This window comes from Myotis lucifugus, unplaced genomic scaffold (genome assembly GCF_000147115.1).
Source record: "Myotis lucifugus unplaced genomic scaffold, Myoluc2.0 scaffold_5, whole genome shotgun sequence".
Taxonomy (NCBI): Eukaryota; Metazoa; Chordata; class Mammalia; order Chiroptera; family Vespertilionidae; genus Myotis; species Myotis lucifugus.
This window is the reverse complement of record NW_005871053.1, coordinates 5362753-5381209: the sequence shown is the minus strand read 5'-3', so window position 1 is coordinate 5381209 and position 18457 is coordinate 5362753. Positions and strand designations below refer to the sequence as shown.

The window sequence follows — 18457 nt, the reverse complement described above, 5'->3', positions numbered from 1 at the left end:
GCAAGCCAATCTATCCTCCAAGGCACCTATGTTGGGATCTTTTAAGGCTCACATTAGTTTCGGTTTTGAAGATGGTTGTTCTTTCTGATCACGCACTCTTCCTGCCTAAAGCAGTGGGGCGACAGAAGAACTGTGTTTTAAATTCTGAATTCCCATACCAGCGACAGTGCCCTCAGAGGCACTGGTGCCAAATGGAGACAGTTTCTGTATTCTTGCTCTACTGCGTTTTCCTGGTCAGACCACAAATAATGGTGGTGGCAACCGTCCTGTGAGTGTGCTTGTTATTGTGTAATTTCCCCTTTTGAAATGCAGGACTCTGAGCAGAAAAATATGGGATTTCTCATGTGTTCATGCTCGTGTGTTTGTCCTTTGGGTTCTTAAGAATATCTGAGGCTGAAGAGCAGTGTTCTGTTGAAACTGCACTTGTCCATATGAGCCACTGCACCACAAATTCTCCTGAGCTCTTGGAGATGAGAGGGCTGAGTGGTTGGTTGCTAGTTACTGGATTGGAAAGCCACCATCCATTTTTAAAATTGTTGCCAAAAAGATGTAGAGTCTTGAAAGTTATCAGTTCATTTCTTCTTTTTAAATATAATGTTAATGTTATTAATTTCTAGTAGGGATTGGCAAACTTCCTCTCTAAAGGGCCAGATAATAAATATTTAGGGGCTCATAAGCCATACGGTCTGTCACCAACTACTTAACTCTGCTGTGGTGGTGTGAAAGCAGCCACAGGCAGTACATAAATAAGTAGGCACAGCTGTAGTCCCATAAAACTTCTATTATAAAGTAAGCAGAGGGCAAGATTTGAACCATGGCCATAGTGTGCTGATGGAATTAGCATAATTGCTGAAATAAACACATTTAAAGCAGGGAAGATGATTTGGATGAAACAGACCAAAAAAGGGAGACATTTGCTCTCATGTGGTCAATGCCTAACCTCAGATTTTAGAGGGGAACTCAGTGGTTTTTGTTCAACACATGGATTTGAGTTAGATGCCATCTATATCACAGATAGGTGCATCATGAAGCCATTAGCTATTCAGAGAGACATAAATCCTACCCCCTTTTTTATAATTAATGCTAATACTTTCGGACTGTCTTTGGTCAGCATGGATTAGATGTCTGCTTTCCCTCATTCTTGGCTTGATGAGGTCATGGCACAACTCTGTCTTAGAATAATTTGGGGTCTTCCACTAAAATAATATGAGTGTTAGCTAGACAGTACATTAGGGGTCACCTCATGTGATCATGGCCCCTGATGTGATCAGTATGAAGCCACTAGTTTCTCCACAATCCCTGAATGTCTCTGAGAGAATGGACTGTGTTCAGAATCCAGGTGGCAAGTATTGGAGAACGTTCAAACCACTGCAAGTACAAGTTGTCACTGTTAATGAGTTGTGAGACCATAGGTTTCAGGAATTGCTTCTGAAGTAGAAATGGATGGCAAATTGAGTTGGTTGATCATTTTCTTTTGTGAGGAAACTTCTTCTAGGAAACATGAAAATTTCAGACATTCAGGATTACATTTGATGTGGGTATAGACTTGTTAACAATTCAGTGATTTATTGGAATTTTAGGTCCTGTGCAACCCTTTTCATTTCATAGTTGGGAAAATCGAGTTTTTCCCAGTAATATCATCATACTCATTTTCCTATTTTGCTGCGTCATCTATATCTTTTTTTTAAAATATATTTTATTGATTTTTTACAGAGAGGAAGGGAGAGAGATAGAGAGTTAGAAACATCGATGAGAGAGAAACATCGATCAGCTGCCTCCTGCACATCTCCCACTGGGGATGTGCTCACAACCCAGGTACATGCCCTTGACCGGAATCGAACCCGGGACCTTTCAGTCCGCAGGCCGACGCTCTATCCACTGAGCCAAACCGGTTTTGGCGCGTTATCTATATCTTATGCACTCCAAAGTGTGTTCAATTTGGAACTAGTGAATCAAAAGTGGATATGATGGTATGTTCTTTTCGTTGTTGTTGTTTTTTTGTTAACCCGAATCTGAGGATATTTTCCCATTGACTTTTTTTAGGGCGAGTGGAAGAGAGAGGGAAAGACAGAGAGAAACAAATCTATTGGTTGCCTCTTGCATGAGCCCTGACCAGGGCCGGGGCCAGGAGGAGTCTGCAACCAAGGTACGTGCCCTTGACCGGAATTGAACCTGGGACCCTTTGGTCTGCAGGCCATTGCTCTATCCACTGAGTCAAACCGGCTAGGGCATAAAGGCACAGCTACACTACGAGTTTTCATATTTAGTAAATAAAATACAAGATGCCAAGTTAAATTTGGATTTCAGATTTTAACAAATCATTACATACTTATACTGAAAGATTCCTCGTGTATTTGACATTCAGATTTAACTAGATGTCCTGTATTTTATTTGACAACCCAATGTGAGCACACTAGTTGAAAATTGAGAAAGACAAGCTATGGTGCCAACAAGAATATGCTTGTTTACAAATCCTAGCACCCACCTGGGAAGCTTATTAAAAATTGTAATTTCCAGGCCCCTGCCAGAGAGTCTGGACCAGTAGACCTGGGATAGGCTTCAGGTTATCAGTATTTCTAAACAGTGCCCTCAGGTGACTGTGAAACGCTCTGGTGTCTGCTCTGGTATTCTGCGTACTCTCGGGTGTTCTCTGGAACAGATGTTCAGGGAAGTAGCTGACACCATTGCCCTCCACTGGCTGATACTCTGTAAAGGTTTCGCTCCATTGAGTGGGTGGTTGGATACTGCAGAGGTTGTCTTGGGGCTTACTTACCAATTACCCAGCCCCTTACTTTCATCTCCTTCATATCACAGTGTGACATCAGGGCCTGGGTTTGAGGAAACGGGGAACAGGCTTGATGAGGTGAACTGATTTGGGGGAGGGGGTGACAGAGAAATGGTTCAATCTAAAATCCTGTAGAGCTTCCTTTCAAGCGCCGGGTTCTCATCAAACTCCTCTGTTCTCCCACTTCTTAGTATTTCCTTCTGAATGATGGGACTTTAGAGTTAAAAATGACCTTGGAAGATCATCTGGTTCAAAATCCTTGGAATCCATTCAAGCCTGGGTGTTTCTGTGGTTTGACCTTGATGCCTGTGTCTGCCACGAGAGGGGGCAACCAGAGTCTGGGAAAAGCAGTTGAAAAGCACAGCTCCCGGACTCGGTGGGCCACATGGGCAGTGATGTGGCTCCATGGGAATAGGGGAGCTTTCCTCTTTGATGGCAAAAAGGCTATACAGGTCTGTGATGTATTAGAGGGAAAAAGCAAAGAGTTGGTGTTTAGAGAAAGCAGCACAGCCTCTCAGAGAAATGACCTATTTTATTGATAGGAAATGTCAGACTATACGGGCAAATGTAAACTTAGACTATAACTTAACTAAATTGTGAAGGTTTTACTACCAGAGTGATAGCTGGAATGGGGGTTTTAGCTTGAAGCCTTGTGATTTTTCTTGAAGTGACCAGCCCTTTCGCTGCAGTGTTGTGTAATGGGCTTTACCATAAGAAAGGAATAAGAAATGAGCAGTTTCAATCTTATTTTTGTTTAGTAATTTCATAAATGGCGGTTCAGATCGTCTTCTCGGGCCATCCTGAGACCCAGCAGTGGGCAGGGTTAGCTGGTACTCTTTAGGGAAGGCATGCGGAACAAAACGGACTGGCATTTGAAGCTGCCCGGGGAGGAGTGTACCAGGAGTGCACCCGTCATTCCATGCAGAGCTAATGGGCCGGGATGGAGCTAATGGAAGGAGTGTGTTCCCCTAAACTGGGTTTTACAAGAAGCTGGAATGTTGCAAGTAGGCACTTGGATACACCTATTGTTTGAAGATAAGTATGATTAATGCAAAAGAATATCCAAATGATTTTTTTCCTGTTCCCTCTTATGATGTTTATTTAAAAAAATGTTAATTTTTAATTACAGTTGACATTCAATATTATTTTACATTAGTTTCAGGTGAACAGCATAGTGGTTAGGCAATTATATAATTTACAAAGTGATCCCCCTGATAATGGAGGTACTCACCTGGTACCATACATAGTTATACCGTATTATTGACTATGTTCCCTGTGACTGTTTTGTAACTACCAATTTATAGTTTTTAATCCCTTCACTTTTTTCACAGCCTCCCAATCCCCCTCCCCTCTGGCAACCATCAGTTTGTTCTCTGTAACAAATGATTGTCTTACAATATTTTTTTGAACTAGAAATGTGCTCATTTAAAACATCCCTCTGGCATGCTTATTTATTTTGACACTTGGGCCAGCAACAGCACACCAGGCCACCTCATTTGTTTTTTCAGGGTACACCCTGATTTTGGGGGTTTAGACTTGGACATTAGAGTAGAATTACACCTGAATCTCTCTCTCTGTCTCGTTCTCTCCCTCCTTCTTTCATTCCCTCCCTCTTCTTCTGTCTCTCAGTATGAGTTGTACTTTGTGATAGTTGTAACTGATTAGAGTTAGTCTAACAGACAAGTTTAAAAAATAAAGTAAAACAAAATAAAGATTCATACGTCCACTGGGCTTCCTTGAGTTGAATATATATGAGCCATAACATTAGAGAGTCAAATGTTTAGAAATTTAGCTTTCTAATTTCTAAGTATAATCAATTTGCATTAAGAATTTAAATGGTTCTTATCTGTAATGCTGTGATTATATATGAACTCATGAACATTATTTTGGATGGTCAGACTTCCAAAAGTGGATTTTTATAGTAGTTGATTCTTAATTTTGAACATGTGATATATCTACATTATTTAAACTCTTAAGCCAGTTTCCTTCCGGAGTGTGCTCTCAGGCATCTTTTCTCAGCCATCAAGTTGGTGTATACACAAGGCACTCGAATTTTCTCTAAAGGTCTATGTTTTTGCATTATTAGGAAATTATGCAAAATAATCATATAGTATACTTTGTAACCAAATATAAATAATATTTGTATTATCCATACTTTTGACTTATCAGTTCTATTGCTATTTTTTCAGGTAGGAATGATTGAAAAATGAATAGGTACCCCTCTTATTTTTGTTGAAAGAACTATATGAATGATGTCTTCAAACATTCATAGTATGGAATGTGGTCTAATAGTAATTACTAATCTTTGTTATTATTATTATTATTAACATGCTATATTTATATACTAGAGGCCCGGTGCACGAATTTGTACACAGGTGGGGTCTGGCCGGCCCACCCAAATCGGGGTGGGAGGGCCAATTGGGGGCAGGGCTGGCTGGGGGGAGAGGGTGCAGGTGGTTGGCTGGCAGGCCCTGCCCCCTGGTCAAACTCCCAGTCAAACTCCAGGTTGAGGGGAAAATTTGCATATTAGTCTTTTATTATATAGGATTACTTCACAGCTCAGAAGTTACTTTTGTATTCATTGCTTCACTTGATATTTACTAACAAACCATGGTTGTTTTGGGTGACAGATTTAGGGATGATTATTTCCTATTTATAAATGAATAAAATAAGATTAGGAGAGGTTGAGATTGCCCAGAGACCTAATAGCTATTAAGTAGTGGAGAGAGGATTAAAGGTCTAGGCTTTTATAAAGACCTTTAGCATGGAAAATTACGAACATATACAAAGTAAACAGGATAGTGTGGTGACCCCCACCCCATACACCCACCACTGAACCTGAACAATTACCAATATTCTGCCATCTTATATCATCCATACCTTTACCAGCTCTTAACCCCCACATAATGATGATGATGGTTTTTGTTGTGTTGCTTTTTAAAAAATTCTACATACACTAAAAAGCACGAGTCTTACTATAAAGTTTTGACAAGTGGATATACCTATGTAACACCCCATTATGATAATTCCATCTCCCAGAAAATCCCATCATTCAACCTTCCTAGGTAACTTTTCTGATTTTTTTCACTTCAGATTAGTACTAGACTAGACTAGATTAGTATTCTTCATAGGAATGGAATCTCTCAGTGTGGCTTCCTTTGTTCAGCATCATGTCCATGAAGCTATAGTCTTGTGACCCAAAGTTCAGTGCTGTTTGTTGAAACCAGAGCTATATCACCATTTCATAGTTTCAGAAAGATGATTCCCTGAATGATACCAGGAAAACCTAGACTCAGGCCTCATCTCTTCATTGCTTGTGCTCACGTGGAGAGGTGAGCAGTTTTTCCTTACGTAAGCAGGCTCCATCTCCTCTGTGACAAAGCTGATTCTCTTTGGACAGTTGGTAGTTGGAAGAGATACAGCACCATGAAATAATTTTCCTGTAGCTGGCTGAGCATTTACTTGTTAGGGATGCATCCTCACCCCTCAGGTCCTCTATTGATTTCTGCTATATGTTTTTGGAGGCCTCTTGATCATTTGAAGTTGTGCTAATTTTTTAAAACCAATTATCGATAATTTTAAGATTCAGAAAGCCATTTGCCCGTCTCGTCATTGTTAATGATATTACTTAATGGTTCAGTTTTGCTAATTAAGTAGAAGAGAAATGATCAAAATAGTGATTAAATTACTGTACCCAGCGCTTGCATTTAATTTCATTTCATTTAATTTCAAAGAAATCAGTGAGGACTCAACAGTAGAATTAGATCCAAATGTGTTTTTCTTCTGTAGGGAATTTTCTTTGAATCCTTTAACTCAATAATCTCTATTTTAGGTTAGAGAAGGACAACACAGACCCAAAAAAGGGCAGAATTATCCTTACTTTTAATTTTAGGGAAAGAATGGCTACAAGAAAGGCTCATCAGTAGAGCAGTGAACCCAAGGATGGACTAATTTGTAGGTGCCTCTGGCTCCTTTGACAAGCAGCAATTTCTTTCCTAAAGAAGTTTAGACACTGATGTTGCTGAATTACTTATTAAACTTATTGGAAAGCAGGGAGACCCAAAGGCAAAATTAGCTTTGACTTTATTCCCTTTGATGTTAATGGTAAGTTTGAGTAAATACTGGGTTATTCATTTTCTCATATGAAACTTTTGAAGGATGTGACTGGCTTCTGGTAATCTACCCATTGATGATCATTGGCAGAGATTCCATTCATTCATTAGGAGATACAGAATGGTAGTCTTCTAATTCTAACATTCTTCAATTATTAGCTGGAATGCTTCTACAAAGGGAAATGGCTGAATCAAGGCCTCAGTCACCCTGAGGTATAGCATGTCATAGAAAAGTGGGATAAAGGCTGAATCTTGTTTTGTTTTGTGTTTTTTTTTTACCAGTTTAAGAATGAGATGGTTAGCTAGCCTTCTCCAAAGATTGCCAATTTTTTTTCAAAGGTAGTCATGAACTTAAGGGTTTAAACATATTTGATGTGTTTTAATTCATCTGCATTCATTATGCTATTTCGGCAATTTTCAACCTTTTCCATCTCATGACACACATAAACTAATGACTAAAATCTGCAGCTCATCAAAAAACATATTTCATTTTTTGCCAATTTGACAAAAAATAGGTATAATTTTGATTCATTCACATCAGATGGTTATTGTGTTGGCCGTTGTCATTTTTTTAATTTGACAATCTAAGGGAAAAGAGATCAGTGCCCCTGACTAAATAGACAGGTATTTCATGCTTTAAAAATTCTTACAGCATACCGGTTGAAAATTACTATTCTAGTTAATGATCAAATTGTATATGATTTTTGGCTGGGGAAGCCTCTTCTCATTGACTTCTGAACAGTACGTAAAGTGTGCATGTATATATCATGTGTGCATGCATGTGTTAGTCATCTATTTATCTATCTTTCTATTTATTTATAACATGGTCCTACTAGTCTTTGTTCCCTGCTCATCATATTTTTTGTTTTTGGACCTGGAATCAGCCATTTCTTCAAGGAGCTGTGATTCCTTTAAATGCAAATAGTATTTCAAGACCCACTATGAACGCTGAAGGTGGTGACTCCAGTGTGACTAGTTGTTTTTTCTAGGCCTTTTCAGAGGCTAATGTTAAGAAATTTTACCTTTAAGTAAAATGCTTCATGAGTTCTTACTGAATCTTCCATTCAAATAGAAGATTACTAAAAAATTATAATTAGTTGAAGAAATGTGGGGTGAGTAACCAAGGACTGTAAGATATTATAGGAGGAGCTAAGGGAATAGCAATACAATCATAGAAAATAGAACTGTAAAGGGATCTTGAGATATATGGTGTGTTTTTTTGCCTATTGCTTTCTCCTTCACAAAAGCTACTTTTGAATGTGTCTGAGAAGAGATTCAAGAACGTGAAGCTTAACTATTAGTCACTGGTCTCAGCAGCAAGGCAGTGACTGGGGGCCTTGATGAGAAGTGACTCATCAAGTGAGGAGATCAAATAGATAACAGCAGTTCAAATGGAGAATTTTGTATTTTGCAAATTTCAACTTTGGTTGACACATCTTCAGCTCTTATCTCACTTGGGAGTTGTTCTTGGAAAAGAACAACTTTTATATCTAGAGGTGAGAAATGTGGCGTGTGAAAAGGACAAAACTGACTACCTACAACGGTAGCTCTGGTACTCCTTTTTGGTCAAGCGAGCTCTTTGTCATCATATTGTCACATTTCTACTACTGATGTTAACTTTAATGTTGTTGTTGTTATTATTTAATGAGAGGCAGTGTGTAAGACACTTTGGAGTTTAGTATTATACAGGGTGGAAGCAAAAGGCCCTGGTTTCCATGTCCCCTGGTTAGTCTGGAAGGCATATGTGTTCACACATGTAGTTTATACCTAAGGCAAAACATACATGCATGCATATTATCGTAATTAGAGATGCAGACTCGAATTATTTTACTTACTCCACAGGGAGACCCTGTTTTAAATGATAATTTCTTTTGCTTTTGCTTTGCAGGAACTGTTCCCATACCGAGTTAAAATGCTAGTCTCAGAAGTATGTCCCTTTTCGAATCAAATATTTGTAATAAATGAAGTAAATATCTTAAATATTCTCAAATGTTTGAGTATTAAATTTTCTTTAATGCATATTGCAAAAGAGAACGTTTTTTGATGGAGAAAATGCAAATTTCCCAGCATTTAAGATTAGTATTAATATGTTAGCAAAATTCTATTTCATTATTATTTAGAATCTGTCTTCAAGGGGAGCATTTTATGATATATAAATGATCATTGTGTTTGTTTAGCTCAGTGTTCATTTTCAAAGACGAAATGTTAATATTTTGAAATAGTGAAATGCAGTATTAGAAGGACAGGCTTTGTTTTGAAATATCAAAAGGAAACAAAATAATTTAATAGACCCTCTCTCCAGGACTGTGGCTCCACTACATTAAAGGCAGAAGAGACTGGCCTTCATTAAGATTAAAAACTTCTGCTCTGTGAAAGACAATGGCAAGAGAATGAGAGGCCAAGCCACAGACTGGGAAAATATTTGAAAAAGGCACACCTGATTAAGAACTGTTATCCAAAATACACAAAGAATTCTTAAAATTCAACAATAGAAAATAACCCAATTTAAAAAATGGGCCAAAGACCTTAACAGACACCTCACTAAAGAAGAGGTACAGATGGCAAGTAAGCCCATGAAAAGATGCTCACCTCATGTGGCATCAGGGAAATGCAAAGTAAGACAGCAGGGAGATAGCCCTGTACTCTTAGAATGGTGCAGGCCCAGAACACTGAAAGGTGTTGTGAGGATGTGGAACTACAGGAGCTCTCTCGTGTGTGGGCATGTAAAACGGTACAGCCACTTCGGAAGTTTCTTTCTGCACTATCCAGCAGTCATGCTCCTTAGCATTCACACAAAGGAATCAAAATCTTATGTCCACACAAAAACCTGCTATAATGCAGCTTCACTTTTAATTGCCCAAACTTGAAAACAATCAAAATCCCCGACACTGTAGGCTTTTGGCAAGTTCTTTTGCTCCTTTTGCTGGCCAGAGCCACATTAAGCCCACATTTAGAGTAGAGAAGAGGACTGTGGCATGTTCAGCTGATACTCGGGGAGCTGTCCAAGGGGGCCCCCTTTCATGATGACCCATGAATGTACTGTGCTAACCCTGTTCTAACAGTTCCCCCTGGTGAATGCCAGTTGCTTTGTTCAATAAGATCTTTCAGTTATTCTTGAATTTTGGAAATTATTTAAGCAAGAACAACTAAAATCCATAGACTTGCAGAAAAGAATATTAACTCCCTTGAAATTACTTGATCTGCAGCATCATTTTATCATATATATATAAGTGTCCAAATTGATCATCACACCAACACTGGGTTTATATGGTACCACTTTCTTTAAAGATGATAGAGCAGTTCACAGATGCTGGTTAAAGGACAGGGACCACGTTCCTCCAAGCCCCAGATCCAGCCCTGTAGCACCTCCATGTCCTGTGAGTTCCCTAAGGAGCTCGGAAACAGCTTTGGCTCAGACAAAGGAGTTGGGGCCCATTTCACAGGCGAATCTTTTCTATCAGATCCATGGAAAACAGGACCGATTATAACTAATTTCTAAACTGTGTGGCTGAGCAGGAGGAAACCAGAAATACATACAATGTGATATGAACAAAAATGCTGCCTCCCAGCTTTGCTTGCCTCCACTCATTGCCATGACCTACCATCTTGGACGATGAGAGGTTGAGCTAAGTCATCAGGGAGAGAGGACCAGCTTGTTCTCCTCACCCTGTGCCTTTTTGGGCTGTTTCCTGCCTCCCTTGCCTTTTGTGCCCTCCTGGAATTTCCACCCTGTGCTTCAGCTGGAAGAGCCCCCTTGGAGCCACTAGGGTCACAGCCAGCAGCTGAAGAAAGGCCAGGAGCTGGGCCTGTAGTAGGATAGGACACTGAGTCGGAAGCTTCCCTCCAATATTATTCCCTTTGAGCATCTTTAAGTGAGGAAAAGAACCCTGTGCTAGTTTAAGCCACTAGAAATATGAGGACCCCTTTCAACACAACATTTCATTGTTTCGTGGTGATAATTGGGCTTTAATACATTCAGTCTGTTGACAATACTTGCTCTGTAGGTGCACTTGTGAGCCCCTTGCAGTAACTGCACAATCTCCCAGGGGTCCTTGGGCCATAGGTTGAGGTCACTGCTAAGGACTTCCAGGGGAGTGTGAAAACGCAAAGAAGAATATTAACAGTGGGCACAGTGGGAGTTTTAAAATATTTTATTTTTTAGATTTTCATATTGATTATTTGTTTCCATTAAAAAAGTGTTTGTGTATGTGTATAAATTGACTAGATACTGCCCCCAAAGTTTGCATAGGACACCAGTTTAATTCATGCTGTTTTCAAGCTCCAGGGTTGAATAATCGTCCCCTAGCTGTGTTAGAGGTCATAGAGTCTTTGACTTAGACCAGCTCTTGGAAGCCTGGTATTTTGGTGGCGAATATGAACTGTATCAGCATGCTTCCCCTACCACTGGCCTAAGTCTGACACGACTGAAGCATGTATGCTATAGGCTGAATGTTTTGCATCCCTCCTAAATTCATATGTTGCAATCCTAACCCCCAAGGTGATGGTATTAGGAGGCGGGGCCTTTGAGAGGTGATTAGGAGCCCTCATGAATGGAATTTGTGTTCCTCCAAAAGAGGCCCCAGAGAACTCACTTGTCTTTCCATCTTGGGAGGGCATAGCTAGAAGACAGTCATCTGTGAACCAGGAAGTGAGTTCTCACCAGATACCCAATCTGCTTGCACCTTGATCTTGGACTTTAGAGGCTCCAGAACTGTGAGAGACAAATGTTTGTTGTTTAAGCCAACCAATCTGTGGTATTTTGTTATAGCAGCCCAAATGAGATAAGACAATGTATTAGATTCTTTAATATATATTTTAATCCTCACCTGAGGATATTTTTCCCCCATTGATTTTTAAATTGTGGAAGGGAGGGAGGAGGAAAAAATGGAGAAAGAGAAAGAAATATCGATGTGAGAGAAACACATTGATTGGTTGCCTCCTGCATACGGCCCTACTGGGGCTCTGGGGCTGCGGATCGAACCTGCAACCAGCTAGGGCTGTACTGGATTCTTAAACCTTTCTCTTTAGTTTTCATTATCTCTTATCCCCTTCCCTCCTCTCTCCCCTTCTTCTCTTCCTTTTCTTTCTTCCTTCCTTCCCTGCTTTGTTCTACAGATATCTGAGCACCATGTAGCTTAGGGAAGTTTATAGACTAATAGTAAAACATGTTACTAAAAAGAAATCACAGAAATCTCTTAATTGCAAACTGTGATAAATGCTGAAGCAAAAATCCTGGTGCTCTGAGATTGTGTGACAGAGAGACACAGGCCCCATGCAGGATCAGAGAACCTTCTCTGGGGAACTGACAGTTGGACTGAATTGGGATTAACTAGATGATAAAGAAAGGAGTGTTTTCCAGGCAGAGGAAACAGAATGTGCTTAAAGGAAGAGCAACTATGCTGTGAGATGAAGCAAGAACAAATCACACTGAGATTTGTAGGGCCTTTCTGTTTGGGATTCTGGTCTCAGTCTTATAAGTGGGCCTTCATACGTGAAATGCTTTCTTGTGTCCAGATGAACACTGAGCCTAATGAACTGTTGTATATGTGTTCTCTGATTTTCATGGGTTAATACTAACCACACAGCTCTTTATTGACTGTACTTGTCAATTTGGGCTTCCATAACAGAATGCCACAGACTGGGTGGCTTAAACAACAAAAGCTTACTTTCTCACAGTTTGGAAGACTACAAGTTCAAGATCAAGACACCATCCAGGTTAATTTGTGATGAGGCCTCTTTTCATGGTTTGCAGACAGCCACCTTCTCACTGTGTCTTCATATGGCCTTTACCATGTTTGGAGAAAGAGAGAGAGAGAGAGAGAGAGAGAGAGAGAGAGAGAGAGAGAGAGATATGTGTGGGAGGGGGAGAGAGAAGGACACAAATTTTGTCAGATTAGGGTTCATCCTTGTGACCTCTTTTAAACTTAATTACCTCCCTGAAGGTAATAGCTCCAAATATAGTGACATGGTTGGGGGGAGAATGGGGGGAGGTCTTCAGCATATGAAATCAGCACAAAACACTGACCTATATAACCTGGAGCATGGCTTTGGATGATTGTCCCCAAGGCAATACCTCATATGGGCAGGTATCCTGGGAGAGGACCGGAAGTGAACCTCTGCAGCGTTTGGGTTTTTCCCTTTGAAAACCAGTGGGAGAACCAAGCAGAAACCGATTCTGTTAGGTCATCATGCTTCATCAGGGAAGCTGCAGGGCTGTGGTTGACCAACTTGCTCATCTCTAAAGTGGTTGTGACTCTTGTGAGGGGGCAGGTGGCACCTCACTGGGGTGCTGCAGGTCAGCAGGACAGTGAACCTGAAGCCTTAACACACAGAGTTAGGCTAGAGACTTCAAGGTACAATTTCCTGTCTTCAGGTGGTAACTGGTAGCTTCAAGAATCACTTGACACCTGCTATATATAACAAGACCACAGAGCAGAAAATTATGATGCTAAAACAATTCAGATTTCTTGCCCTTTTTGTGAGAACAATGATAACTAGTGTTAACTACATTTGATTGTGGATCTCATGCTTCTTTTTGGCACTTTTAAATTAGTGATGCTTAGAAAAGTCACATTTGAAAAAAGGATACGGGGGAGATGAACATGCAAGGCATCCTATGTGTCATACTCAAGGTTATTTTCTGGGCATGTTGATAAATATGGCATTATCAGGGTCTTGAGCTCTATTGGAAGGGGAAGCCAGGGAGGTTGTGGCTATTTTTGTTTTTGTCAATGCATCACAAGCTGTCAAAGCCAAGTTTATTATTTTCCCCTCAATGACATGCATCTGTCGATTATCTCTTTACTTTCCCAAATTTAACTCTTCCATATTCTTAAGCTCTATTATAGGATGGAAGGGTTAATGAAAGAAAACTTAGAATAACATAAGGTACCTCCTGTACTCCTTTGCCAGATATGTTATATGTAAGTATAGCTGTGTACTGTCTTGTATTTTATAGATTTGCAGACTTCATAGGTGGCAGAGAAAAGTGAAAACCTGGAGAAAAGAACATTGGACATGAAACCTGAGGCCAAGAGAAGTACTGTGGAGTGATAGACTAATGAACAGGAAGTTATCAAGGATATTGGTACTGATAATCGTACTTGCTGTGTATAAGACACAGTGCTAGGCATTTAAGTACACAGGAAGACTTGTAACAAGCAAATGTTAAAATTTACATTTTAACTTAGACCAGCTGTAAATTTAAGCAAAATATAAAAGTAATTGAAGAAAAGTACCTATGAGTTGTCAAGGGTGGTATGTGATTCATTGTCAAATGAATAGTGCTACCAATGAAGTGATTGTCCCCAGAGAAATACATCATGTGGGCATGTATCCTGGGAGAGGACCGGATTTTCTCCGCTAGCATCCAATCTCCTTAACAATGAAGACCTTGTATGCCCTTGTTTGCAATGATTAACATAGCATAGTGTTAGGCATTCATTGAAATGAATGAATGAATGGTTTAAGGCTAGGAAACCAATTGTTTTAAAGTAAATGGGTTTTTTGCTTGTTTATTAAAAAGGTAAAACACAGAGAGGCACACAATTCTTAAATGTAGGCTCAGTTAATTTTTTGTATTTCTATGTACAAAACCACGTTCATATGAAGTCATTTATAGTAGCCCCATTTCCAGCACACTGGAAGGTTCTCCACGCCTCCCAGTTTGTACCACCCAGCAGTAACCACCATTCTGACCGCTGCTGCCGTACTCTACTTCATCCTGTTTTTTAACTTTTGTATAATTACAGTTATACAATGGTCCCTCTGTTGAGATTCAGCCATGTCGCTGTTGCTCTTACATGCATCAGCCGTGAATTCTTTTTCATTTCTGTGTATTGTTCTTTATGGACATTTGTGTTATTTCAAGTTTGGGGCTATTGTGAATAAAGCTGCTATGAACATTCTAAGATTTGTCTTTTGATGGACATAAGCACTCACTGCTCTTGGGCATATATCCAGGAGTGGAGTTACTGGATCACAGGGTATTATTACCTTTAGCAGATATTACTTGGTTTAGCAGACATTTTTTCAAAGTAGTTATACCAATTGATTTTCCCACTGGCAATGTATGAGAATTTAAATATGGATCTTAAATTGTTTTATAGGTTTCAGTAAAGTTTATTCAAAATGTATAAAGACCCATTAAAACTAAGGGAAGGAGGGAAGAGTGTTTTTCAAGTTAGCATTGCTCATTTTTCTAGACTCTGAACCCTCAGGGCCAGACACAACATAGGCATTCAGGTGGTATTTGAGTGGATCCTGAGATAGGCCTATAGTTTAGGAAGGAAGTCAACTATGAGAGCAGAGCATAGTGGCAGCTGATTATGGAATTCTGACCTTCACAGATATCAAGGCTCCCAGCTCTATCCCTTGCCAGTGTCATGATGTCATTAATTCAATAATCTGGAGAGTGTGCTCTGTACTGAGAACTCGTGTCCTACTATAGCTGCTAAATAAAATGGAGGGTGTTAGGCAAGACCCGTAATAACACAGTGGCTGGTCCAGGGATGGGTTAGTGACCAGAGCTTCCCTCCGCTCCCTGAGCAGGGCAGGTTTGTGGACTGTACTGTAAGGGAAACTGTGATAGGGCCCTGCAGCAGGGCTGGGGGGTAGGCTTAGGTCAGGTCTGCACTAAGTAGGACAGGAAGCAGGCAGTGAATGCTTTCAAAGAAATTCTTCATTTTGGCTCTCTTATCAAGGAAAAATCTATTTTCTTTGTGTGGGGAAGAGGATGAACAGGGAGAATCACAAGCATGACTGGATAATTGGAATCTGGAAATATAAGCAGTGTGACTGTTGGGTAAAGCTGCTCTAACAATAATAAAAGCGAACTTTGGGGACCTCCTGAGTACTAGCTATTCTTGTTCAGTTCTTATCATAACCCTGTGAAATGGGTCCTCTTAGTAGCCCCATTTCTCAGATATGGAAACTGAGAGACACAGAGAGAAGACATAACTCTCCCGAGGTTGGTCACACAGCTAGAGCATGACAGAGTAGGAATTTCCAGGCACCAGGCTCTTAGCCACTCACGGCACAACAGCTGCCTATTCGTTTTGGTGCTTTAAAAAAAAAGTATTTTTCAATGACAGTTTACATTTAGTATTATTTTGTATTAGTTTCGGGTGTATAGTTTTGATGCTCTGAAATTTTAAATTTATGGTCTTTATACGGGCCTCAAAAAGTTGACTATTTGACTTGAACACTTCAACAACTTTTGTATGTAATTTCTCCCTGTGACGGCAGATTTGTAGTTTGAAGAAAGCATGATGTGTAGAGGTGTTAGAATAACCCATAAATCTCAGTTTTTAAAAAGAAAAATTTTAACCTAATACTAATTGATCTGTATCAGAAAACCTGTGCGTTGGCAGCCAAACATTACAGTAATGTCTGTAAATTTACATATACTATGTGTGTATGCTCGAGAACTAAAGAATAATTCTGAAAAGTTGTGAGTTACAAAACCTTTTCACATAATTACCATCTGGGCACCTGTCTTGTGGTATGTGCTGTACAAGATAATCTCCAAAGCATCTTGAACTAGGTTTTATAGCCAAATCCCCATTTTTCAGATGAGGGAATTGAGGATTAGATGGGCTGAGTAAACTGTCCAGCATTTCATAGCTAGGAAACCTCAGTGCTGGGATTTGAACTAAGCCTGTTTAATTCTAAGGGCCAAGCTTTTTCTATGATACTGCAGGCTTCCATTTGTGCAAAGGAAACACTCAATTTCAAGGAAATTGCCCTTGTGTGATAACATCTTCTGCCCGTCTCCCCCATCCACTTTTTAATCAGTGTATGACATCAAATTAAGTTTCCAGGAGAACAATTTTGAATTGTAATGGATGGCATTGTTCACTGTGTCAACATTTTAAAATTTATTCCGATTTTACTGCCAATACCATCTAATACCGGAAGCTTTAGTCAGAAGAATGCTAATAAGCCTGATTTAGTTGTCAAAATTCCTGGGGAGGGGAGGGGGGAATCTAATGAGCAAACAAGTAAGTCACTGTGAGCACCAAATAGAAATCTAGCTGAATTGATACAGCAGAGGCCTAAGAAATGGGGCCGTTTGGAATAATTTCATCCAAGTAGCATAGGAGGTAAAAGAGACTGACCAAGAGAAATTAGGTCAGTTATTCAGTTAATCATATATGAAAAAATACATATTATACCAATCCTATACTTGCTTTGGGTCTATTTTATCATTTCAAAACACTGTAATTTATGACAGTGCCACTAACAATGTTTACCCAATTTAAGAAGTTGTTAACATTATTTTGACCTCCATTTGCATTTGGGAGGTATATTTGCACTTTACAAGAAAATAAGTAGTTACTTTATTTTTTTTAAATACATACTTTATTAATTTTTTTTACAGAGAGGGATAGAGAGTTAGAAATATCAATGAGAGAGAAGCATCGACCAACTGCCTCCTGCACACCCCCTACTAGGGATGTGCCCAGAACCAAGGTACATGCCCTTGACCAGAATTGAACCTGGGACCCCTCAGTCCCCAGACTGACGCTCTATCCAGTGAGCCAAACAGGCTAGGGCTATAAGTAGTTACTTTAAAGATGGGTAAGTTAAAACATTTAGCATCTCCTGCTCCCAGCCCCAAGGATTCATACCAGTAATCCAAGAGACACCAGCAATGTGATATTGGAGACTGGATGTTCCAGTTGTCATCGATATAAAAGGTAGAGCACTCACCGGAAAATTTCCCGTTAGCAGGGCACTGAGTTAAGACATCCTTATAAGAGTGTTCTTTCATCTGGGTTTAGGATTTTGGTCATCTATTCTTTCAAGATTTAGGGCTTAAGAAAATTACTTGTGTTTAGGAGTGCATATTAAAACTCATTTATCTAACAGTTTGTCAACTGAGTAGGCAGAGAAATGCTATCTGTGAATATAGGACTACAAACTGTGGGCAGCTGCCCAGGGGTCTGGGCAGAACATGCTGATCAGCACAGCCCTGGAGCTTCACCCCTGAGTGAAGTCAGCCTCTCCATTGTGATCTAGTAAACACTTCCATTCGTGCCATCCAAGTGACCCATTAGGAGGAGCAAACTTCTGCAAAGCAGTATCAGGATGCAAGGGTTTAGGAGGTTTTTTTTGTTCATCTTTCCCTCTCTTGGCTTTTGTGGGCTCTGATATAACCAGATTCTCTGATTTTTACTTTTTTGTGTTTTTTGTTTTATTAATCCCCACTGGAGGATGTTTCTTCCATTGATTTTAGAGAGCCTGGAAGGGAGTGGGGAGGAGGAGAGAGGAGAGAGAGAAGCATTGATGTGAGAGAGCCACCTCAATCAGTTGCCTCCTGCATACGCCAAAACGGGAGGGAGGGATACTTCAACCCAGGTACATGCCCTTGACCAGACTCAAACCTGAGACCCTTTGGTTTGAGGGCCAATGCTCTAACCACTGAGCAGCGCTGACCAGGGCTAATTTTTGCATTTTGGTCCTTGGATATTTAGAGTTTAAGGCATAGTAGGCATGGTGATGGAAATTATTATACACACAGGTCTTGGGAATTCTTTATCAAATCCCAGAGGTGAGC

The 18457-nt window shown here is 40.0% G+C and overlaps 1 protein-coding gene across 7 annotated transcripts in view; it reads left to right on the top strand.

The window, feature by feature from the left end:
• The window catches only part of OSBPL6 (oxysterol binding protein like 6), a 175639-nt gene that overhangs the window by 52353 nt on the left and 104829 nt on the right, over positions 1 to 18457 (top strand). Inside the window, exon 1 of one of the 7 annotated variants that reach the window (XM_023744495.1) lies at positions 2091 to 2146. The exons of the other annotated variants lie outside the window; for them this stretch is intronic. The gene's annotated coding sequence lies outside the window, so the exon portion shown is untranslated. Of the gene's footprint in view, positions 1 to 2090; positions 2147 to 18457 lie in introns of those variants that run through there. 7 annotated transcript variants of the gene reach the window in all.